At 44.8% G+C, this 25,552-nt stretch overlaps 1 protein-coding gene across 14 annotated transcripts in view; it reads left to right on the forward strand.

Moving 5' to 3' along the window:
- casz1 (castor zinc finger 1) overlaps positions 1–25,552 on the forward strand; it is a 402,949-nt gene that overhangs the window by 222,036 nt on the left and 155,361 nt on the right. For all 14 annotated transcript variants that reach the window (XM_043676242.2, XM_043676250.2, XM_043676245.2 and 11 more), the window contains one exon: positions 14,319–14,430. The gene's annotated coding sequence lies outside the window, so the exon portion shown is untranslated. The remainder of the gene's footprint in view (positions 1–14,318; positions 14,431–25,552) is intronic.

The following is a 25,552-nucleotide window of genomic DNA, read 5'->3' on the forward strand; positions in this document are numbered from 1 at the left end:
TGGAACTCCATCCCAGGACACCTTCCCCAGAAGAAGGCACTGTATTCTCTGAGCCGCAAGACCGCCTACCCATTATTGTGAAGATTTATATTTAGGATGTCTTGAAATTGTCCATAATATATTTACTGTCACCTTTAAATTGACACATCCAGTTTAATCTCAGCACGTGTGTTCCAAAGTTTAGCTTTGTTAATGTTGTTCTCATGTCCATTACTGAGTCTCTGGGCAGTCTGTTGTCTTGGTACACCCACCAGTGTGTGCTGCTGCTCTGCCCAGGACTGTTGTTGGGATGGCATGAGCTATGGGACATTAGGATTACATCACATTGTCTCTAATTCACCGCTGTACACAGAATGGCCAAACAAAACTGAACAGTTGGCCAAGCATACTTTCTGTAAGGAAGGAAATAACATGTCCATCTTAGAACTGAAGGTCCAGGAATGCAGGAAACACCATTCCCTGCAAGCTCCCCTAACCCACTCACCATCCTGACTTGGAAATATATCTCTATTCCCTCACTGTTGCTGGGTCAAATTCCTTCCCTGACATAAATGCCCTCACAGCACAAGGACTACAGCGGTTCAAGAAGGCAGCTCACCACCACCTTCTCCAATGTAATTGGAGATTGGCAATAAATGCTGGCCCAGCCACCGACATTGCCTTTTCCTTGAATTAATAAAAACAATGCACATCCCTGACCCTTATGCTAGTCTTCCTTATTTCCAGTTTCCAAAATGGCCGCTCACATCCTCATGCCATGAGGTTCTACCTACTTAGCTGACCAATCAGTACAAAGACAACCTTTTCTGATGGCCGCTGGTAAACCATCTATATCAATTCTTAGGAAAATTTAGGTCTTTCATCCCTAAGTTCCCAACAAGGACAGGAACTGCACTTCTGAACCCCAGAGTGCTCTCAATAGACATAATCACCTCTAACAGGTAAAGTCACTGTCGTCCCATTTCCTTGTCAGAGAGAGGAAACTGGTGCCGGTTTAACCTGAGGGTCACCACACCGCAGGGGAGGTCAGGATGGTGACCTCAGATGGTTATAGGAATCAAACCCACACTGTTGGTGTTACACTGTACGGCAAACCAGGCATCCAGCCAAGTGAGCTAACCAACCCCCACGGACACTGAGTGAGGTATCTGAACTCTCAACATTCATGGCATACAGAAGACTCTGATCTAATTTTGTTTTCGCAAAGAGGTGAAATCTGGTTCATATGGTCCATCCATCTGGCGGATAAGAATTGACCTTAAGAGGACTGCAATATAATGACTTGCCATTTTAGTTTTGAAAGACTGTATGTGAATGCAATAATCCAGAGAGTGGCTTACTAAAGACAATAAATTTAGAATACAACATGATTTCAGTTTATTGCTGAAGACAGACCAAGAGGAAAAGATACTGTCATTTCACCTCTCCTTCGACTAAATGACCTTTACACTTGTGTTAATAAAGGCTGGGGACGATTAATTGACCATTCATCGACTACAGCTGTTGTTGATTAAAATTTTTATGGATGACTTGCTGAAAACTAATGGTTAGCCCCTCTCGACATAAAGATCCTCAGTCTCACACCATTTTCACAGATCGTTGTTTTTTTTCTAAAATGCTAATGAAAATTAAAGCAGACTTGTGTACACAGCCCCAGTGCTGGGAGGTAAGGTGAATGGCTGGATGGTTACAGTGGTAAAGAAAGGAGTGCTAAGGTCATTGAGATTCAGAGTTGGTGTGACTGTTCTGCTCTCTGTGATCGCAGCTTGGAACATGCCCATTATAAGATTCCCCTTGGTAGGCTCATTCATAAAGTAAGGAGGCATGGGATACAGGGAAATCTGGCTGTCTGGATACAGAATTGGCTGACCCATAGAAGACAGAGGGTGGTGGTAGATGGAAAGTATTCAGCCTGGATCTCGGTGATCAGTGGTGTTCCGCAGGGATGGTTCTGGGACCTCTGCTCTTTGTGATTTTTATAAATGACTTGGATGAGAAAGTGGGAGGGTGGATTAGTAAGTTTGCCGATGACACAATGGTTGATGAAGTGGTCGATAGTGTCGAAGGCTGTTGTAGGTTGCAACAGAATATTGACAGGATGCAAAGCTGGGCTGAGAAGTGGTAGATGGAGTTCAACCTGGAAAAGTGCGCAGTGATTCACTTTGGAAGGTCAAATTTGAATGCAGAATACAGGGTTAAAGACAGGATTCTTGGCAGTGTGGAGGAACAGAGGGATCTTGGGGCACATGTCCATAGATCACTCAAAGTTGCCACCCAAGTTGGTAGGGTTGTTAAGAAGGCCTATGGTGTGTTGGCTTTCATTAGCAGGGGGATTGAGTTTAAGAGCCAGCAGCTCTATAGGGCACTGGTTAGACCACATTTGGAATGTTGTGTTCGGTTCCAGTCACCTCATTATACCAAGGATGGGGAAGCTTTAGGGAGGGTGCAGAGCAGATTTACCAGGATGCTGCCTGGATTGGAGGGCATGTCTTATGAAGAAAAGTTGAGGGAAGCAGGGCTTTTCTCATTGGAGCGAAGAAGGATGAGAGGTGACTTGATAGAGGTGTACAAGATGAGGAGAGGCATAGACAGAGTGGATAGCCAAAGACTTTCTCCCAGGGTAGAAATGGCTGTCACGAGGGGGCATAATTTTAAGGTGATTGGAGAAAGTTTTATGGGAGATGTCAGAGGTAGGTTCTGTACACAGAGAGTGGTGGGTGTGTGGAATGCACTGCCAGCAGTGGGAGTAGAGTCAGATTCTTAAGGGACATTTAAGCGACTCTTGGATAGGCACATGATTGATGGTACAGTGAAGGGTATGTAGGATAGTCTGATCAAAGAGTAAGATAAAAAGTCAGCACAACATCTAAGGCTGAAGGGCCTGTACTGTGCTGTACTGTTCTATGCTCTATGCTCTATACCTGACATCCACCTTCCTGGTAGAACATCATTGGTGCAGCTCCAGTCCACATTGACTTTGTCCAGTGCCACCAGCAAGGACCCCATTGGCAGCATGCCAGCTCTGATTCATCTTCATGCCTCAGAAAGAGATCACAGAAATTATTTTGGAAAATAATAAAAGTCAAAACCTGTTTGTGAGGGGATTTGATAAGGTAGTTATGAAAACGTTGTTTCCCCTTGTGGGAGAATCTAGGACCAGAGGGTATCATCTCAGACAAAGGGGTCTCCCGTTTGCAAAGAGGATGAGAAGGAATTTCTTCCCTCGGAGGTCTGTGAATCTGTGGAATTATTTACTACAAAGGTGGGACTATGTTCAAAGCTGCAATAGACAGATTTTAATCAGGAAGGGAATTGTCTTTGGGAAGAGACAGGAAAGTGGATCAGATCAGCCATTATCTCATTGCCTCGCGGAGCAGGGTCAATGGGCTGAATGGCCTACTTCTGTTCCTACACCATATGGTTGTTTTCTCAGAAAGCAGGGAATGTACTGCAAAGAGGATGTTAGCGGGAGTGCTGTGGAGGGGTTCTTTGACACCGCAGAGACGGGCAATAAATGGAAGTCATGATTTGGAAATGCCAGTGTCGGACTGGGGTGTAGAAAGTTAAAAATCACACAACACCAGGTTATAGTCCAAAACGTTTAATTGGAAGCACTTGCTTTCGGAGCGCTGCTCCTTCATCAGGTGATTGATGAAGGATGAAGGAGCAGCGCTTCGATAGCTAGTGCTTCCAATTAAACCTGTTAGACTATAACCTGGTGCTGTGCAATAAATGGAGGCTCGCGAGTGACGCACACAGCCCAAGAACGAATAAATAAAAGTGGGGTGTCACCTTGTAAATGGGCTGAAAATAAGAAAATGATGGAAACTTTCCAATCTTTAAAGCTTCAGCGGTGACTTGTAGTAAATCTCAGGGACCCTCCCCCCACCAACTCTGGAAGTTACCACTGGTGAGATTAGTGACGGTGCTGTCATTTTCCAGCCACTGCTTTAGTAGAAACACTGACCCCTTTATTAAGATTAGCATCTGCATTAACTTTGCAAACTGTTGGAATCTTCTGCCCATGTAACAGTGGCCCAAGCACCTACAGGAATCCTCCATTCCATCCACCTGAAAATTGTCCACAGTGAAAGTCCAGCTATCGCTAACAGTGTGTGTGTCATAGGGATTTCCGAACAGCAATGGAGACCATGTTGGCCGTGCTTAGTTTGGCACTTATGAGGCCCCCACAGTGAATCTGATCCTGGCTGAACGAGTGGCAGCTGTGACTCAACTGAGGAGCAACACCTTTTTTAAACTTATGGGGGACTCTGGATTCTTAAGCAATTGTCCATCCGTCCCATTGCGACCTTCTTGTTAGTAAAAGAGTCAAGAAATGGAACTAGCAGCCACGTGTTTAACTAGTTGATAAGTGCCTAGTTTTTCATTAAGTCACAGCAGATGTACTGGGATGAAGAGCATGGCTATACATGTCCTGTAGCTTTCCCAGAGCCAGCTAAGACAAGACAACAACTAGTGTCACCCCATCATTGATGAAGCATACACACATCGTTTGGGTCAAGTATGAATGTTGAGAGTGACCTTATAGTCATAGATGTGGAGGTGCCGGTGTTGAATTGGGGTAGACAAAGTCAGGAGTCACATGACACCAGATTATAGCCCAACAGTTTTAACTGAAATCACAAGTTTTCGGAGCTTTCCTTGAACTCTCTGCCAATAAACTCTGTCTGTGTGCTCTTTTCTCTCACTTCAACTGATGAAGGCGCAGCGCTCCGAAAGATTGTGATTTCAAATAAACCCGTTGGACTATAACCTGTTGTTGTGTGACCTTTGACTTAGGGTCATAGAGTCACAGAGATGTATAATTCCAAAACAGACCTTTCAGTCCAACACGCCCATGCTGACCAGATACCCTGAATTAATCTAGTCTCATTTGCCAGCACTTGGCCCATATCCCTACAAACCCTTCCTATTCATGTACCAATCCAGGTGCCTTTTAAATGCTGTAATTGTACCAGCCTCTACCATTTCCTCTGGCAGCTCATTCCATACACGCACCACCCTCTGTTTGAAAAAGTTGCCCCTTACATCCCTTTTAAATCTTTCCCCTCTCAACGTAAAATATGTGCTCTAGTTTTGGACTCCCCTACCCTGGGGAAAAAGACCATGGCTATTCACCCTATCCATGCCCCTCATGATTTTATTCAAATTTCATAAATATTGGAAACCCCTTGCGTTATTAGGGATAAATTGGTATCTACTGTTTAGGGTTGACTGGGAAGCAATCCAACTCCAATCCAATCAGGGAGGGGGTGAGTAACAGTAAGATTCAAATCCCTCCTCTTGCCTTACTATCTGTAATGAACTGAGAGCATAAGCACAGAAGGAAATGTACTTTAAAAGTTGTAATTGTGGTGCCACTTGGAAACTCATAAGCCCTGGAGTTGAAAAGTAATATTTGTAAACTGATCCTTAATAAATCTTTTAACCCTTTGGGTATAGATTCTATATTGCTGTTTGCATCCAAGCCCTCAATAATGTAGAAATTTGTCCTGTGTAGCATCATCATCATGAATATTATGAAGAAGGAAGTAGATATTCACAGGAACACTCAAGAGCCTTGTTTTATTAATGGTGGACTATCAATAAACCGAAAAGTGCTAACCTTGTCATATTTAGCAGCTTAGTGCTGGAATGCTTTCATTACTCAGAGGGTTAAAGTGCTCGAACATCCATTATCATTTCCTGCCTACCTCCCTATCTTGGGCATTTCTAACCCTTTTATGTATTTAGCCCTCTGAGAACTAAAAAGAACCTTTCTGAACTCAGCAATTAATAGCATCCAGGAGTTGGATTTTTAAAATTTTATTGACAGACTGGCTTCACTGAGCCTAATGCTCTGAATGGAACTGCAATTGTTTGCCCCCTCCGCTAGGATTTCCAAGATGACACAATCTCATGCTCTTTTTTAAAAACTGAGCTGGTGTTTGGTGAGGAACACACAGCAAATGTGTTACAGTCAGCACTAGCCTCCACATTGGGCCGTCCATCCCCACACTATCACTATGCTGAAACTGATGGGAACTGTCCCCCCTACCATGGATGGGTGGGATGGCGTCTGCGATGAGAGCCTGGTATCTTTGAAGCTATCGCCCTCGCATCGCCATCACGTCATCATCAAGCAAGAGTACAAAGCGCATTTTCGCAAACTTCCATTTGAACCCAATCTGGGGCATGGGGCAACCCAAGCAGAGCAGGTGGGTCTGATCCTGAGTTCAGTGCAGGGTCCGTACAGACACACCAAGTAGGAGGAGGAGTAGGCCACTCAGCTCCTCACCTCTACTCCTCCGTCCACGGCTTCTCCACATTCCCACCCACCCACCCACCTGATACATATCACTCAAGGCCGTAAAAGGGGCACAGTGGGCTATCCTACGAGATTCCTGAAGGGGGTGATAAGGTTAAACTTGCCCCTGAGCTTGGGGTGAAATGCGATATTTGTCCATTTCCCTTCGAGGTGCTTGGCTTGGCACATGCAAGGTGACCGGCGAGTTCCGTTATTACTGCCCATTGTGTGTGGTTCAGCAATCCTAGTGCCAGGCAACACACGAGATTTCACTCTTACCTGGAAGCACATCATCTGATTTGTGGAACTTCATTGGGATAGCGCCCAGATGTCATCTTCAGTGCCCTCTTGTCTCAAAGTGAATCAGCTGGGGAGAAAAAAGAACACCAGCTAAAACTGTTTAGACCCTCAGCAGCACAGTCTGGCTGAAGCACTATTGTGGCACAGTAGTAGTGTCCCTATCCCTGGACCAGGAGGCCTGAGCACCTTCTCTAAAGGTGTGCAATAACAACTCTGAGCAAGTCGATTAGAAAAATAGGTTAAATATGGAATTTCTTTTTAAGAATCAGTGTAGTTCCATCAGTGAGTCTTTGTTTCAGAGCCAGGAGACCAGGATTCAAGCCCTACCTACTCCAGAGGTGTCTCACAACATCACTGTCACTGGCTGATTAGAAAATATTAAAGTGTGATTGAGAAGAGCTCTTGTGGTGCAGTGGTAGTGTTTCCACCTTTGGACCAGAAATCCAAGGCATAAGTCCTCTAGCTCCAAAGGGATGTAATTCCATCTCTAAACAGGTAGATTTTAAAAAGGACAGTGTAGTTGAACTGAATCCATCATCTAAAAGCTGCACGATACTCATGGGCAGGTGGAGTTAATATCTTGGATTAATAATCCAGAGGCCCAGGCTAATGCTCTGAGGAGCATGTGTTCAAATCTCCCCAGTGACAGACAGTGAAATTGAAAAAAAAATCTGAAATTAAAATTGTTAGTCAAATAGTGGGTGTGAGTCACCCATTCGAATCACTAAGGTCCGTCAGGGAGGGAATCTGCCATCCTCACCTGGTCTGGCCTACACGTGACTCCAGACCCACCTCAATGCAGTTGACTTATCTGTCCTCTGGGCAATTAGGGATAGGCAATAAATGTTGATTTAGCTCCTAACACCCCCATCCCGTGGATGAATTAAAAACAAGCCTCACCAATTCTATCAGTTCTGTAGAAGTAGTTTAGATTTTATTCCTGATAAAAAACATTAAAAATTGGATGTTTAGAGTTCTACATGAAGGAATTTGGACTCTCTGAATGCTGACAAGTGGCAACTTTTATTACTCCTGACCTGACAGACAGCAAACCTGGTGTAATTAAGAGACCAAGTCTAGCCAGGGTTTCTGTGTTAAAATGTCTCTGTCTCTCTCTGTCTGTCTGTCTCTGTGTATCTCTCTCTCTGTCTCTCTCTCTCTCTCTCTCAGTGTCTATCTCTTTCTCTCTGTCTGTCTCTCTCCCTCTCTCTCTCTGTCTGTCTCTCTCCCTCTCTCTCTCTGTCTGTCTCTCTCTCAGTGTCTCTCTCTCCCTCTCTCCCTCCCTCCCTCTCTCTGATGTCGGATTGTAAACAGCCTGAGAGTTTTCATGGTACCGCGCTTTCAGGTTTTATTTGCTCCGGAAAAAGCAAGTTTGCTTTTTTTGTTTAATGAGATTTAAATTATTTGTTTCCTGTCACTTTTTCTCCTCTCTCAACTGTCAGTCTCCTTTTGGGGCAAATTTGCACAAAATGGTTAAATACCTGGGAAGTGACCGGTTTCTGTTGAACTGAGAAAAGAGCAGTTTGAATTCCCCTCCCGTCACTGCCTCCTGTGTTCGGGTTGTCCCTGTGCTCTGAGTGCTTTTACAAACAGTTTCCTGCTAAATTACGAAGGTGGAGAAGCAAATCAGTTATTGACTTTAAAGGAACTGATTGTGCCCAGATTGTTCTGAACAATTTATGGTAACTAGCAGATAATCCTGTGGTTTTTTTTGTTCCCTTCTGTGGTAAATGCAATTGAATTCCTACAGTCACTCTCTATCTGTCAGGAGGGTGAGGCTAAATGACCTTCAGCCTTTGTCACTGTGTTTAGGTAGCTGTGCAGTTCTAACCCTGGAATTCTATCCGGGGAACATGCTCAGAGTCTGGTACCCTATTTCATGTTCAAGGCATAAAATTGGACACCAAGATGGTATATGTTATTGTGCCTTTTTGGATGTCTATCTCATTCTCTAACAGCCACACGGGATTTACTAAATGTGCGACTGACATCTTAAATAAAAAGTAAGTTCTCCACGGTTTAAGTTGTTTGAATACTATTCAGTTTGAACAACTTGAGTGCTCTCTGTAATAGGAACATAGGAACAGAATAGAGGGAGGTCATTTAGTTCATCCAACCTTCCCACCATTCAGCGAGTGACATACAATGGAATTCTATGCACTTGCTTTTGTCCCACGTCCCTCAATACTTTTGCCGAATGGGATTCTGACAGCGTCACATTGCAGATTCACATCTAATCTACTATCCACGCCAGTGCTGTACTCCAACCCCTCTGCCAAAGGAGAGTTTCTCAACTTCACTCCAGAAGGTTTGGGCTCTAACATCGGCTTTATGCTCCCTGAAGGGCCAAGCACTGGAGTGGAGTTACAATCGGAGAGATGCAAGTGTGAGAGAACACAGGCTCCTGACTTAAGCTCCACATGAGCTTCCTCATCCATTCACCAGAGTAAATGGTTTTCCATTGACTTCCTCACTCTGCATATCTTTGGAGTCTACTTCCCCATGGCTTCGGGAATGAACCTGCAAGTCTTCTACCTCAGAGACCTGGTCGCTATCACTGAGTCACAGATCACATTGTCCAGTCACAATTATACTCATGTGTCAACTCAACTCTCCATTGACCTGGGCTGAATGGCCTCTTTCCACACCTTCCATTTGCTGCTATCCAGCCTCCAGGTCCGTCTGAAGTAGGGTTTGAACCCTGGATATGCACCTCCCCACAACCCATCCCACTGAGGGAGGTAACATTGTCCACAGCCAACAAGAGACACCGAGGGAACAGTGGGTTTCTCAGTAGCTGCTGGCAGCTTGCCACCCAGTTTGTGCTTACTGTAACAGTGAAGAGTAAGGTGTACCAAGGCTGCCTTATTAAATACAAAGGGCAGGGGAAGGTGATTCTGCAGTCTTCCTGCAATCAAGTGACCACACTGTGATTTTCACTCTTTGATCAGTGTGGCACAAACTCGCTGCACATATTCAGGTTACCTGAGGTGAAAATTGCCAAAGCTGTCTGCTTGATGCTGCCTGAGTACTCAAATTTTCTCCTTTGTGAACACACTCCAGCCAGCAGCCTTTCCCTTTAAAGTAAATGGGAAGTTGCTGGTCTTGTTGTAAACCACCCCGCAGAGAAAATGAGGGAGGGAGAATATCGGAGTGGGGGGTGGGGGTTGCTGCCCAGTGTCACATACCAGTCATATATAGTGTATCTGTTACGCTCTAAAGCTGATATTGGCTTGGCAACTCAGAGAGGGTGAAACTGTGACTCAGTGCCACTCACAATCCCTCACCCCCACATTTCCAGCCTCTGGGTGTCCCTTTAAATAAATCCACCCTCTTCAACTTCAAATAAGTTCTGTGTGATTTCCTTCAGCCCCACCACCCCACCTCCGAACATTAATAACATTGATCAGTTTCAACGGTTACTGACAGGAATAAAGCAAATGTCTTATATTTCTCTGCAGTCAGGGTGGGGGAGAGTTTGCTGATAAATGTCTTTTCAAACGTCACGGTGGATTATCTGCTAAACTTATTTTGGACGAATGTGCTGGATTTACTGCTTAATCTATTGTGCTGACATCACTCTTAACAAGCAAAATTAAATCAGGGCTAAATTCATTTCAGTCACTCTATCCGTGGAGTTATTACAAAGAACAACACAGGGTAAAAGAAAGGACATGATCGTAATCTCAGGGAGAGGGGGGGAGTTTGAACGACCAGCAGAATAGATCATTCTAGGGAAAAAAAACAAGCCATCTCATCTCCTGCAAGTAGAAAACTGACAGTCTTTGTATATGTAAATGAAGAATTTAGACTAATGGAGTTGAACCATTTCTAATTTTGTGATGGAGAGCGGATTTTGATTGAAAGTAATTAAGTGAGCTCGCTGTAAAATTAATTAAAACCAAAGGAAGGTTGTGAAGGGGGGGGTGCGGGTGGTGGAATGTAGGATGTTTTATTGGATTGGATAGTGATATAGCTCTGTCAGATTTTGGGAGTGGGGTGAAAATTGGGGGTGACCTGAATCTGTGCCCTTCCTCCTCCCACATGGGACATTTGTGTCACTCTAATCTCCTTACAGAGGCTGGTGCGCATTTGTTAGAAATAATCAAGCAAATATGGTCAGAAATTGTCAGCTTTCAGATCCAATTTGCCTGACAGCCTCGTGTGTGGCGTTTCGTCTAAGCTCTCTGTAAAACGCATCTGACAGGACTGCAGACAGCTTGTACCTTACAGTGATTTACAGCAGATAAGCCTCTTTTCCCTCGTTCTCTCTCTCCATCTCTCCCTCCCTCTCTCTCTCTCCTGCCCAAAAAGACAGAGAAAAAAATTAGCTGTCTTTCTGGCAATTTAATAGAAAACCTGCTAATTCTGTATCAGAGTGAAGGGTCCTCGACCCCAAGGGAGCAAAGGTATTTGAGGACCATTTAATTTTTTTAAAAGCAGTGCAAGCAACACTATTCTTTTTTTAAATTCCCTGATTTTATTTTTTTACTTAAATGTTTTTAAGGATAAGTAACTAATCAGCAATCTGTAACTTCTGGGACTGGAGAGCAGCCTGCTATAAGTATGTGATCCCCCAGTTCCTCACCCTTCTGCCTAAGCAGAAGGCTTTGTGAATGTCAGGACAGGCCCTCGAGTTTATAAACATAAAGCTACAACAAGAAAAAGGAGAGGGCCTTTTTGTTTTGTTCCTCCCTTAAACAGGCAGGTAAGGCTGGAGGAGTGTGCACCATATGCATTAATTTGTGAAATGCTTCTGTACATGCAACAAAATTCAGGGAGAACTAAATGTGAAGTCGATGTGATTTTTCAAATCTTCCCATAATGATTTGAAGGCACTGCTTGGTTGAAGGTGCTGTCACAATTCTGGATCTCCTTGAAGTGAATCTCTATTGAACAGACTGAGAAAATATTGGTTTTGCAAATTTTTTCCTCAAGTCAATATTTTATGTTAATTGTCATCCACACTCTGATTGCAACCTTCACAATGTCTTCCCTTCAGAAGTGTTGAAAGGCATTAAAATGTCATCAGGGAAAAGATAGCAATGTGCTCGTTTATCTGTGTGTTTCTCAAGCCCAGTTTTAGATTCCTTCAAATCACTTCTCCTTTGGTTAGTGGTTGAGGTGGGTGGTCTTAGCTCACTGAATTGATAGAGACAGTAAGAGAACACTCACAAGTGCCTCCCTCTATCTCCCTCTCTCTTCCCACCACGGAGGCAAAGTGAGGATCTTGGACTGTACTGAGGACACCATTTCTGGGTTCCACTCAGCTCTCCCCTTCGTTCGGGCTGGGGACTGCCTGAAACTTTTGCTGTCAGAACTCCCTCAGAGGCAGAAAGTTGGGAAACATTTTCTTGATTCTTAGTGAATGGAACTTGCAATTTAATGTTTTTGTCACACAGCTTGTTTCTGGAAATGATTATAAACCAAATGGTCCCTTTAATGCACTGGAGAATCACAAATATAGACCTTTCTGCACAAAGGTTGGGTTTGATTTTTTTTTGTTCTCCCTGTCGTCAGTAAGTTGCAGTTGGTGTGCTGTGGCCTTTGATATCCTGATGTTTTGAAAGATGTGGGACAATGAAGGAACATTTCCTCTGTATGCCATATAATACAGTAATTACAAACCCATTCAAAAGGGATATATTTATAGTTTCTCTAATAGTGTTACAGAATATCACTCGCATGAAAATGTGAATGATGTAACCTGTCACTCCTGAGTATTTTAGAAGGTGCTGGCCCTGTCCCTCACTCTGGGAGAGGGGTTCGAGCTGGTGTGGTGGCCCAGGGCTTGACACTGTTGCTGCACACTGGCCAGTGAAGGAGTGGGAGGACATATGTTCATACTGCTGTCTCCCACGTGTTGGAATGATACTGTGAGGATACCGTTGGGGTGAGAGACTTGAACATTAGAGCTGAATTAACTGAAGCAGAGAAGGCTAATGGGAGATCTAATCAGAAGCGTTTACAATTAGTTCAGAGTTTGAAAACAGGAAAGATTGTTTTCACTGGTCAGTGAGTTGGAAATAAGGGGGCTTAAACTTTGCATTAGAACTGGAGGCTTAAAGAGGGAGGTTTGAGGAAATTTTTCATGCACAGGATTATTAGAATAAGGAATAAATTACCACAAGTGGCTGTTGAAGCCAATTTAATCACAATGTTTAAGAGGGAGTTAAACACTTGAAGGAAAATATTGACGGCTGTGAGGAAACTGGATCTAGGATAGATGGCACTGATATGGGACTGGTAGCCCTGGAGTCAGGAGAGGCCACAATGACCTTCTTTAGTGATTGAATTTCTCCTTCAAATGTCAGTGAAGATGTGAATAGCAAGAACAAAAGGCTTGCATTTGTATATTAGACATAACAAAGTGATATGTGACCAGTCAAGTACTTGTCAGAACGTAGTTCTTGGTGTAATGCAGGATAAGGGGGCAGCCAGTTTGTGCACAGCAAGCTCTCACACAAAGCAATAAGCTAAAAGGCCAGAGATTTCCATGTGGTTCTCTCACCCCACTGATGTTGTAAGCTGAGAGTAGTTTGGTTTTTGAGGGGCAAGACCCAAAGGAAAGGCAGTGAATGCAAGAAGGCAGATGTCTGTTTGCTGATAAAGTCCTGCCTCAACTTTTGCAGTGAAGCCGTGTGTTATGTCCTTGTATTGATGTGACCCACAGTCAACATGGTAAAATGAACAGCTACCTACAACACCATTATGTTTTACATTTATGTCAGTTGTGTTGTTTAGTTCAAAAATCTCTGCTATGTCCCGAGCTTAGTCATAGAGATGTACAGCACTCTTTAAACATGAGGCACAAAATTTTGTTTTCATTAGTTCCTGGGAAGCGGGCATTGCTAGCTCACCCAGCATTTTTTTTTCCCCATCCCTAATTACGCTTGGGAAGAGCGAGGTAGAATCCCATCTTGAATTTCTGGAAATCCATGGGGGAAAGGGTTACCCACAATGCTGTTAGGGAGGGAATTCAAAGACCCAGTGACAGTGGAGGAACAGCGTTATATTTCCAAGTCAGGATGGTGAGTGGCTTGGAGGGGAACTCGCAGGGACTGGTGTTCCCATGTATCTGCTGCTCATGTCCTTCTCGATGGAAGTGGTCATGGGTTTGGAAGGTGTTGTCTGAGGAGCTTTGGTGAATTTCTGCAGTGCATCTCGTGGTGAAGGGAGTGGGTAGAGTTCCAATCAAATGGTCTGCTTTGTCCTGGATGGGTAGACTTTGCTGGAGCATCTTGAGTGTTGCTGGGGCTGCACTCATCCAGGCAAATGGAGATTCCATCACACTCCTGACTTGCGCCGTATAGATGATGGACAGGCTTTGGGGGGGTCACAAAATTCCCAACCTCTGACCTGCCCTTGTAGCCACCATATATTTATATAGAGAGTCCAGTTCAGTTTCTGGTCAATGGTAACCCCAATGATATTGATAGTGGGGATGCCATCAAATGTCAAAGCAGAATATTTCAATTCTTTTGTCGCATGAGCAATGCAATTAAATCGTTAATAACGAGGCATCAAAGATTTTTTTGTCCAATGTTAAAAGAGGAAGTCATTTATTCTGCCATGGATATTACCCTGCTCCAGATTCTCAGTTAAAGAGCAGTCTGAGTACATTCTTTGCTTGAAAAAATGCAATCGTGAGTTTGGCCACGTTCCTGCATCAGTGCAGTTGAGTTCAAAGTACCTTCTTTTTTCTCTCCAGCCCCACAGTGTATGAACTGATTGCTGTGAAATGCTTACCTCAGTATCGCTGGCCCACACGGAAATGAAGTAAACCGAGAGATCAGCGCATTTCGGAAAGCAGTCCTCAGCAGGTAATGTAACCACACCCCCAACTGTTTTATCATTTAATCCCAGAGTGACTACTTTGTGTGGGAATGCTGAATGTTGTCTAAAGATTTCCTTTTAATTTGAAAGTTAAAGAAGTGGAGGAAAAATTCTAATCCTCTAAATAAAAACCGAAAGAACTGCGGATGCTATAAATCAGAAACAAAAAACAGAAATTGTTGGAAAAGCTCAGCAGGTCTGGCAGCACCTCTGGAGAGAAATCAGAGCCAATGTTTTGGGTCCAGTGGCCCTTCCTCAGACCCTTCCTCACTTGACCTGAAACTTTAATACTGATTTCCCTCCACAGATGCTGCCAGATCAGCTGAGCTTTTCCAGTAATTTCTGTTTTAATTCTGTTGAGCTGTTTGTTAGTGAAACGGATTAGTCTCAAATAATCCAAATCAATGATTGTGGCAATTTATACTCAAGGTGTGAATAAAATGTTCTCAGCAAATTGTAAGGATCTTATGAAAGAAAACTGGGCGGTTTCTAAAGCGATGATGTTGCTGGTAAACTCTGATGGGGAGGTGCTGATGTTGCACTGGGGTGGACTAAGTCAACTGTCACACGACACCAGGTTATAGACTAACAGGTTTATTTGAAATCACAAGCTTTCAGAGCTCCACTCCTTTGTCAGGTCACCTGTTGGATTATAACCTGTTGTTGTGTGACTTCTAACAAGCGTTAACTGTAAGCGAATTGCAGGTGACAATACAACATGCAGTTTTGCAACTTTGATATGACATGGTGGTTGACAGTATTACAGACTTGTTATGGTGCATGAGGCCATTCGGCCCACATGACTGCACTGGCCCTTTAAGCATTTTTATTTAGTGCCTCCCCCCTGCCGTTCCCCATACCTTGTTTCTGTTTACGTAACAATCCAATGTCCCTCTTGAACCTGCCTCCACTACACATCCAGGCAGTGCATTCCACACCCTAACTACTCACGTGGTGAAAGCCATTTTTCTCACCACGCGTTTGATTCTTTTGCAAAACACTTTAAAACTGTGCACCCCCAGTTGTCAATCTGTTTATGAGGGGGAGCCTTTTCTCCCTATCCACTCTGAGTTGGGCATCATCTTGGGAGAGTGGGGCTTGTGGAGAGAAACAAAGGCTGGAATTTCCATTTTTGCTGCAGTTTTGGCTGGAATAGTGGTCGGGTTTAAGACAACCTCAAATAAACCTCGGCTGATTCCAGTCAATTGCTCCAGTGTTAATTCACTAACGCCGTTTCAGATAGTGTTGGGAGTATGGGGAACATTGAGCAGAAGGAACTGGAGAAAATTAATTGCTGACAGAGATTTGGAAAGACTTGAGAGAACTCCAAGAGGCATTTCAGCTTCCTTTCGGTGGCTTTGCCAAAACAGAAGCAGTGAGCGGTTAGGTGGGGGACCCTCGAACGTGAGGGAAAGGGAATGGAAGCATGAGTTAGCAAAGACCAATGGGAGCCAGTTAGTGTGCAGCCTGTGGTGGGACAGTGATGGACATGAAGGTGCAGCGAGAGGACATTCGCCATCAATCCCTCGCAGCATTGTAACATCTCCACAAGGTGATAGAGCAAGGTTTCAGACACTCCAGCATCATTGGGCTGCATATGCCGGGCAACACCAGAGAAAGTGGATCAAAGAGGACCTGAAGGAAAGAGATTGAGTTCTTGCAGCTGGGATTTCTTTCTGTTTCTCTTCCTGGTCTGGAGCATTAAATCCTACAGCCAGGAGTCTACACCCAGGCCATGGGAATATTAGCATAGAGAAAGGAGGGACATTTCACTGTCAACAGGGGTGGTACCAGGGGACTGGAGAGTGGCGAATGTTGTGCCCCTGTTCAAAAAAGAGAATAGGGATAACCCCGGGAATTACAGACTAGTTAGTCATACTTTGCTGGTAGGCAAAGTAATGGAAAGGGTACTGAGCGATAGGATTTATGAGTATCTGGAAAGACACTGCTTGATTAGGGACAGCCAGCACGGATTTGTGAAGGGTAGGTCTTGCCTTACAAATCTTATTGAATTCTTTGAGGAGGTGACCAAGCATGTGGATGAGGGTAGAGCAGTGGATGTAGTATACATGGATTTTAGTAAGGCATTTGATAAGGTTCCCCATGGTAGGCTTATGCGGAAAGTCAGGAGTCATGGGATAGTGGGAAATTTGGCCAGTTGGATAGAAAACTGGCTAACCGGTCGAAGTCAGAGAGTGGTGGTAGATGGTAAATATTCAGCCTGGAGCCCAGTTACAAGTGGAGTTCCACAGGGATCAGTTCTGGGTCCTCTGCTGTTTGTAATTTTTATTAATGACTTGGAAGAGGGAGTCGAAGGGTGGGTCAGTAAATTTGCAGACGATACGAAGATTGGTGGAGTTGTGGATAGTGAGGAGGGCTGTTGTCTGCTGCAAAGGGACTTAGATATGATGCAGAGCTGGGCTGAGGAGTGGCAGATGGAGTTCAACCCTGCCAAGTGTGAGGTTGTCCATTTTGGAAGGACAAATAAGAATGCGGAATACAGGGTTAACGGTAGGGTTCTTAGTAAGGTGGAGGAGCAGAGGGATCTTGGGGTCTATGTTCATAGATCTTTGAAAGTTGCCTCTCAGGTGGATAGAGCTTGTAAGAAGGCCTATGGTGTATTAGCGTTCATTAGCAGAGGGATTGAATTCAAGAGTCGTGAAGTGATGTTACAGCTGTACAGGACTTTGGTTAGGCCACATTTGGAATTCTGGTCGCCTCACTTTAGGAAAGATGTGGAAGCTTTGGACAGGGTGCAGAGAAGATTTACCAGGATGTTGCCTGGAATGGAGAATAGGTCGTACGAGGATAGGTTGAGAGTGCTAGGCCTTTTCTCATTGGAACGGAGAAGGATGAGGGGTGACTTGATAGAGGTGTATAAGATGATCAGAGGAATAGATAGAGTAGACAATCAGAAACTGTTTCCCCGGGTACAACAGAGTGTTACAAGGGGACATAAATTTAAGGTGAAGGGTGGAAGGTATAGGGAGATGTCAGGGGTAGGTTCTTTACCCAGAGAGTGGTGGGGGCATGGAATGCACTTCCTGTGGGAGTGGCAGAGTCAGAATCATTGGCGAACTTTAAGTGGCAATTGGATAGGTACATGGATGGGTGCTTAAGCTAGGACAAATGTTCGGCACAACATCGTGGGCCGAAGGGCCTGTTCTGTGCTGTATTGTTCTATGTTCTATGTTCTATTTATACAATACGCCTGTCTGATCGGAGCAGGTATTGGTGCAGTAGTAATGTTCCTAGACTAGTAATTGAGATCACCCAGAGTACTGTTCTTAGGGCATTGGTTTGACTCCCACCATAGCAGATGGTGAAATTTTAATTAAATAATATCCGGAATTAAAAGCTAGCCTCGTGGTGATCATGTAATTGCTGCCATCAAGATCCATCTGGAATATTAATGTTCTTTCAGATAGGAAATCTGCCATCATTACCTGGTCTGGCCTACATGTGACTGCAGACCCACAGCAATGTGGCTAATTTTTAACTGCTGTCTGGGCAATTAGGGATGGGCAATAAATGCTGCCCTAGACAGTGACGCCCACATCCCAAGAATGAATTTTAAAAATAATCTCAAGGTGGTTCACTGTCAACGTAATGCAGGAAGGGCACAACTCAGTAATTCTCAAAGCAATATTACGGCAGCTATTTAAATGTCACAGGGAACAAAACCAGGATGTCAGAATGGCAGTGGAGAGAGAGGGAAATTCATTCGAGGTAATATTGACTGCTATATGCAGAGACAGCCTCTCTGTAATGTTAGTGACTCATTCAGTCTGCTGCAGTACTGTCCTTAGAGCCATAGTATTTCCTGCAATAATCTTCACAATGAGATAAATCATCTCAATATGTGCATGAAGTTTGCGACAATATCAATTTTCTTGGTCCTGATGAATAGCTAATATTGGTGGATCTGATTGTCTCTCTTTAAAACTACATGGAAATTTACATTAACCCATATGGTTTCTCCTGCCCAGGCTGTGATGATTACTGCTCCTTACAGATAGACCTATTGAATCTCAGCCCTAGTCGTAGTCGAGAACATGTTTCGGAACTCACCTCCAGCTTTTGCCTCCAACAAACATTTGCTGGAATTTAACTAAATCAAACCGTGCATGACTTCACCCAGAGCTCAGGTAAAGCTGCTCCTATTGTTCCAGGTTGTACCATTGGAGCTCTGGCTGGTGTGGGTTATTGACAGATACATTGATCTGCTTGGCTCATCTATCAGGTGACTTTGGAAGCTGGAGTTGGTCACACTTGTTATCTGGCACCCATCCCAACCTAAACCGTCCCACTGTCCTCCAGGAGGGATTGTCCCAGACTCTGCCGGTATTGACAAGGGGGCACCAGAGTTTTGTTCCCAGTAGCAACGCAGCCACTGATTCACTCGCTGACTCTTGTAAATCAACACGAGGGGATCCTTGTTTCCGATGGGCCAAACGAAAGACATGTATTTGTGTTCATAACCAACGGACAATCAAAGCACTTTTCAACTGGTGAGGTACATTTTGAATTGTCATCACTGTTGTAGCATAGCAAATGCAGCAGCCCTTTTTCTGCACAACAAGATCCCACTGACCTAAAGATGACAATGATCAGCTCTCCCCTCAGTGATGTTGATGGTGAGGTGGGATATTGACCAAAACAATAGGATAAACTCCCTCCTCTTGCTCAATACAATATCAGGAGATCCTTTACATACACAATCTAAGGGGTGGTATCTCCAACAGTGCACACATCCTTCGTGCTGCACTGATATGTCAGCCTTGCCTTTTGTACTTAAGGTCTGGCATACGTCTTGAACTGTGAACCCTGTGACTCAGAGGAGAGAGCATTCCCAACAGAGCCACACGTTGGCTAAGTTATCAGAAAAGGTCCACATCTGATTGCCAACCTGGAATGTGTGGCTGGATTGTGCTTATTATTACAATGGATTGGAACAGCTTGAAGTTAGCTGAAAATGTGTTGCTGGAAAAGCGCAGCAGGTCAGGCAGCATCCAAGGAGCAGGAGAATCGACGTTTCGGGCATAAGCCCTTCTTCAGGAAGACAACATCAAGCCAGGCTCTTGCTTCTAATTGTAATGCAGCAGCCATCACTGGAGATGCTCATCCTTGTGTCTGAACGTCTGGGTGAGATCAGAGTAGGTTTTTTTTTCAATTCGCTCACGCATATGGGCATTGCTGGCTGGAGTGTCCCCAGTTGCTTCTTGAGAGGGTGGGGTGAGCGAGCTGCCTTCTTGAACTGCTTCAGTCCATGTGCTGTAGGTTGACCCACAATGCACTTAGGAAGGGAATTCCAGGATTTTGACCCAGCCACACTAAAGGAACAGCAATATATTTCCAGCTCAGGATGGGAAGTGGCTTGGAGGGGAACTTTCAGGAGGTGGCGCTCCCATGGGAGCTGTTTCCTTTATCCTTTCGATGATACAGATTTGAAGGGAGATGTTTAAGGATCTCTGGTAAATTTCTGCAGTGCATCTTATAGATGGTACGCATTGCTGCTACTGAGTGTTGGTGGTGGAGGGAGTGGATGTTTGTGGATGTGGGGTCAATCAAGCGGCTGCTTTGTCCTGGATGGTGTCAAGTTGTTGTTGGAGCTGCACCCATCCAGGCAAGTGGGGAGTACTCCATCACACTCTGACTTGTGCCTTGTAGATGGTGGACAGGCTTTGGGGAGTCAGGAGGTGAGTTACTCATCACAGTATTCCTCGTCTCTGACCTGCTCTTGTATGGCTAGTCCAGTTCAGAGGAATTATAGTTACAGAGGAGTGATACAAGCACCTGAGCAGGGATCAGAAAACTGGCCTCAAAAAATGTTATCCATGAACCCAAAGTGGCTGCTGACTCTGGGTGCATAGTGAACAGTGTCATTCCCTTCCAAAATCATCTCAGAGAATTCTAGTCAATAATGATTATAGTCTCTGATCGGCTGTAACAAGTTCTCTTCCATCAACAGTTTGAAAAGGTCTTGCCCTGATTCAATCACATCAGAGTACTAATGCGTGTCAGAGTAGAGCTGGCTGTAGCAATAGTATGCACTGGAGCTGTAAACACTATCAATGTATTTGTATCAGGCGATGGTTCCATTTATTCATAGTAGTAGAGAAACCCGCAGATCTGTGGGAAAGAGTGACAATTAAGTGCAGATAGCAGCACATTAATAGAGATTGAGCCGTAGTTACTACACGGGCTGGACAGATGCTCAAACAAAACAGTGATCGTGTGCAGCAGTAACTGGGTGAAAAAAAACTCAGCACTGAAAATACACAAGAAAGCCATCACTTGGGAATTTGAGGGAAGGGGACGGAGTAAGGGACCGGATGGTGGGATTGATTTTTAAAAATTCATTTAAGAGATGTGGGCATCAATAGCAAGGCCAGTATTTATTGCCCATTGCTAATTACCATGGAGGAGATGTTAGTGAGGTGTCTTCTTGAATTGTTACAGTTCATGAGGTATAGGGATACCAACAGCGCTCTGACAGGGAGGATTCCAGGATTTTGACCCAGTGATAGTGAAGGAACAACGATATATTTCCAAGTCAGGGTGGTGAGTGGCTTGGAGGGGATCGCGTACCCATGTATCTGCTGCACTCGCCCTTTTAAGTAGTAGAGTCACTGGTTTAGAAGGTGCTGTGTGTGGAACTGGGTAAATTTCTCAATGTGCCTTGTATACAGTGCAGCGACTGAGCGTCAGTGATGGAGGGAGTGAATGTTTGTGGATATAATGCCAATCAAGAGGGCTGCTTTGTCCTGGATGGTGTCGAGCCTTGGAGTTGCCCCCATCCAGGCAAGTGGGGAATATTCCATCACACCCCTAACTTGTGCCTTGTAGATGGTGAACAGGCTTTGGGGAGTCAGGAGGTGAATTACTCCCTGCAAGATTCCCAGCCTCTGACCTGCTCTTGTCGTTGCCATATTTATGTGATGAGTCCAGTTCAGTTCCTGTTCAGTGTGGAAGATTGAATGGGGGAAACGCTGTTGATTGTCAGAGGGTGGCTGCTGGATGCACTCTTGTTGGAGATGGTCATTCCCTGGCACTTGTGTTTGGCAAATGTCAATATTATGAGCCTGAAGAGAGTCACTGCGTGTGAACAATGACTGTGGTTTTACCTGAGGAGCTGCAACTGGAACTGCAGATTGGATGAAGTCAGTGGTCAGTCCCACCTCTGCTTGTGGGAAGGTGTTGATGAAACAGCTGAAAATATTGTTCTTTCAGCCCAGGGATTTGGGTTAGAGAGCAGCCAGCCTGGCTGTGTGAGTCTTTGTCCCTTCTCAGCTGTCGAGATGAGTGAAGTATAAGACCATAAGACATAGGAGTGGAAGTAAGGCCATTTGGCCCATCGAGTCCACTCCGCCATTCAATCATGGCCGATGGGCATTTCAACTCCACTTACCCGCATTCTCCCCGTAGCCTTTAATTCCTTGTGACATCAAGAATTTATCAATCTCTGCCTTGAAGACATTTAGCGTTCCAGCCTCCACTGCACTCTGCGGCAATGAATTCCACAGGCCCACCACTCTCTGGCTGAAGAAATGTCTCCGCATGTCTGTTCTGAATTTACCCCCTCTAATTCTAAGGCTGTGTCCACGGGTCCTAGTCTCCTCGCCTAACGGAAACAATTTCCTAGCATCCACCCTTTCCAAGCGATGTATTATCTTGTAAGTTTCTATTAGATCTCCCCTTAATCTTCTAAACTCCAATGAATACAATCCCAGGATCCTCTGCCGTTCCTCGTATGTTAGACCTACCATTCCAGGGATCATCCGTGTGAATCTCCGCTGGACATGCTCCAGTGCCAGTATGTCCTTCCTGAGGTGTGGGGCCCAAAACTGGACACAGTACTCTAAATGGGGCCTAACCAGAGCTTTATAAAGTCTCAGTAGTACAACGGCGCTTTTATATTCCAACCCTCTTGAGATAAATGACAACATTGCATTCGCTTTCTTAATCACGGACTCAACCTGCATGTTTACCTTTAGAGAATCCTCGACTAGCACTCCCAGATCCCTCTGTACTTTGGCTTTATGAATTTTCTAACCATTTAGAAAGTAGTCCATGCTTGTATTCTTTTTTCCAAAGTGCAAGACCTCGCATTTGCTCACATTGAATTCCATCAGTCATTTCCTGGACCACTCTCCCAAACTGTCTAGATCCTTCTGCAGCCTCCCCACTTCCTCAGTACTACCTGCCTGTCCACCTAACTTCGTATCATCGGCAAACTTCGCTAGAATGCCCCCAGTCCCTTCATCCAGATCAATAATATATAACGTGAACAGCTGCGGCCCCAACTGAATCCTGCAGGACACCGCTTGTCATTCCGAAAAAGAACCTTTTATCCCAACTCTCTGCCTTCTGTCAGACAGCCAATCCTCAATCCATACCAGTAGCTCACCTCGAACACCATGGGCCCTCACCTTGCTCAGCAGCCTCCCGTGTGGCACCTTATCAAAGGCCTTTTGGAAGTCTAGATAGACCACATCCACTGGCTTTCCCTGGTCTAACTTGTCACCTCTTCAAAGAATCATGTAATCCCATTCAGAAAAACAAAGGGGAAGCTTGTTCCCGAGGCTGTTGCGTTGGGGACTTGCTCTACTCCGAGCTGACCGGTATTCCTGAGTTCTTGGCAATGACTGAGTTTGGAAATACAGCTGACCTGACTCTTGCTCTGAGCTGCTACCAATCTACCCTCAGCATGGGCGGCACAGTGGCTCAGTGGTTAGCACTGCAATCTCACAGCACTAGGTACCTGGGTTCGATTCCAGCCTCAGGCGACCGTCTGTGTGGAATTTGTACTTTCTCCTCGTGTCTGCGTGGGTTTCCTCCGGGTGCTCCGGTTTCCTCCCACAGTCCAAAGATGTGCAGGTCAGGTGAATCGGCTGTGCTAACTTGTCCATAGTGTTAGGTACATTAGTCAGAGGGAAATGGGTCTGGATGGGTTACTCTTCAGAGGGTCGGTATGGACTTGTTGGGCTGAAGGGCCTGTTTCCACACTGTAGGGAATTTAATCTAATCATAGACGCAGTCCCAGACCCACAAACAAATAAAGTCATCGGATTTGCAACGCACTTGAAAAAATGGCACAGTAAGACCCAATTCCTGATGCTGGCTGTCTCAAGGGGAGGGGGGAGAAAAGAGCTTTTCTCTCCCCGCCCCTCAAGCGCTGACATCAGTCACCTCAGTAAATGCAAACATCAAATCACCAAAATATATGCATTTAAATTTCGGAAGATTAAATTGGATTTGAGTCGGTGACTCTGTGTCCCCTGTTACTTGATCTGTTTGGATGTATCACATGTTGAAGCATGAATCAGACATCAACCTGGTCCAACAAACACTGGACTGAAATTGAAAATCTTCAACATGAAGATTAAACTGGGTTTCAGGTTGATGTGGCAGGTCCCTGTGTCAGGGTACAATGCTTTAAGGCTATTCTTGCAAAAGATGTAATTGGTTTTATGCTGATCTGTGCAAACCTTTAATTTTGTCTTGCATCCAAAATAAATGTTTTTAAATGAGATTATATAAAAGTGCATTCAGCTCCATTTTACCTAGGATAAGTGCTGGATGGGATCAATTTTCCAATTCTTAGTTAAAAAAAAAACTTTCAAATGCAAAGACTTTCCCTCAGCAGGAGATCACTTTCCCTCCTCATTATCCTGCAGCCCGTGAAGGCGAGATGGCCTCTAATTTATTATCGTTTATTTCCAGCTCCTTTTTGTTGCATCAACAATGTGACGAAGGTTATTAAAAATTAATGTTCTTAATTGGAGAAAGGGCTGTTTGGCACATAGATCACTTTCTCAGATACAATTATGTTTTGTTGATGCAACATCTTCCCTGATATTAGGTACACCCAGCTAGACTAGAGAAATGGAGTCAGAACAGAAGGCAGGAGCCATTTTCAGAAGCACTGTCTGGAATCAGTGCGTTAACACCTTGACTATGTTCTACACCGAGGGAGTGAGGGGTGTGCCAAAAATTGCCGTCAGATCACAGACCAAGTGCTGAAGGGGAAAGTAGTACTTTTTCTAGAATCCTTACAGTGTACAAGCAGGCCATTTGGTCCATCAAATCCACACTGACCCTCCGAAAATCATCCCACCCAGACCCAGTCCCCCCATTCTGTAACCCTGCGTTTCCCGTGGCTAACCCACCCAGCCTACACATCCCTGGACACTGTGGGCAATTTCCCATGGTCAATCCACCCTAACCTGCACATCTTTGGACTGTGAGAGGAGACCGGAGCACCTGGAGGAAACCCACGCAGACACGGGGAGAACGTGCAAACTCCACACAGACAGTCACCCAAGGATGGAATCGAACCCGGGTCCCTGGCGCTGTGAGGTAGCAGTGTTAACCACTGAGCCATCCTGCCACCCTTGATCATTCAAGTATGTCTCTAACTCCCGTATCCCTCTTCTCTTTGCATTCCTCCATGTGCCTGGTCTGTCCATATTGTTGTATACCATGTACTGTACATATATTCCCAAATACCTGCACACATCACCCCACTGTATCTCCCTGTATACTTTCTGTATCTCACATTATCTCTGTACTTTCTGTCTGTCCTCTGCATAGCCTACATCTCTCCAGTTAACAATGAAATTATTACAAATCTAATATGAGAATTAAGAGTTAAACATGCCGTTTGGACACTCTGTGGGCCTTGAGTTGCAGACACACACTGGTGCTGTCAGTTCGCAAATGTGTCCTAGGGCATTTCCCGATCACTCGATATTGTGTCCCAGGTAAAGTCAGAAGTCACACCACACCAGGCTATACTCCATTTATTTAAAATCACAAGCTTTTGGAGCAATTTCAAATAAACTTATTGGACTCTAACCTGGTGTGGTGTGAATTTTCCATCCCAGCGCAACACCAGCATCATGCCCCAAGCAGGTAAGAGGGTTCTTTAAGCTTCTTTTAAGGAGTAACCTGAGAGCCCCTCTTCTCAATTCCCTGTTCACCACCATCATTGGCAGAGGGAACACTTCCAGTCTGCTCCCCTCCCTAAACAAGATGAGGTGTGATGCCTGCGGAGGGGGTGGGAGTGATCGGCACCAGATAAGCATTTGCCTAAAAAGAAAACTG

The sequence above is a fragment of the Chiloscyllium plagiosum genome, unplaced genomic scaffold (genome assembly GCF_037043375.1).
Source record: "Chiloscyllium plagiosum isolate Xiang-an unplaced genomic scaffold, Cpla_swu_hap1 HiC_scaffold_37, whole genome shotgun sequence".
NCBI lineage: Eukaryota > Metazoa > Chordata > Chondrichthyes > Orectolobiformes > Hemiscylliidae > Chiloscyllium > Chiloscyllium plagiosum.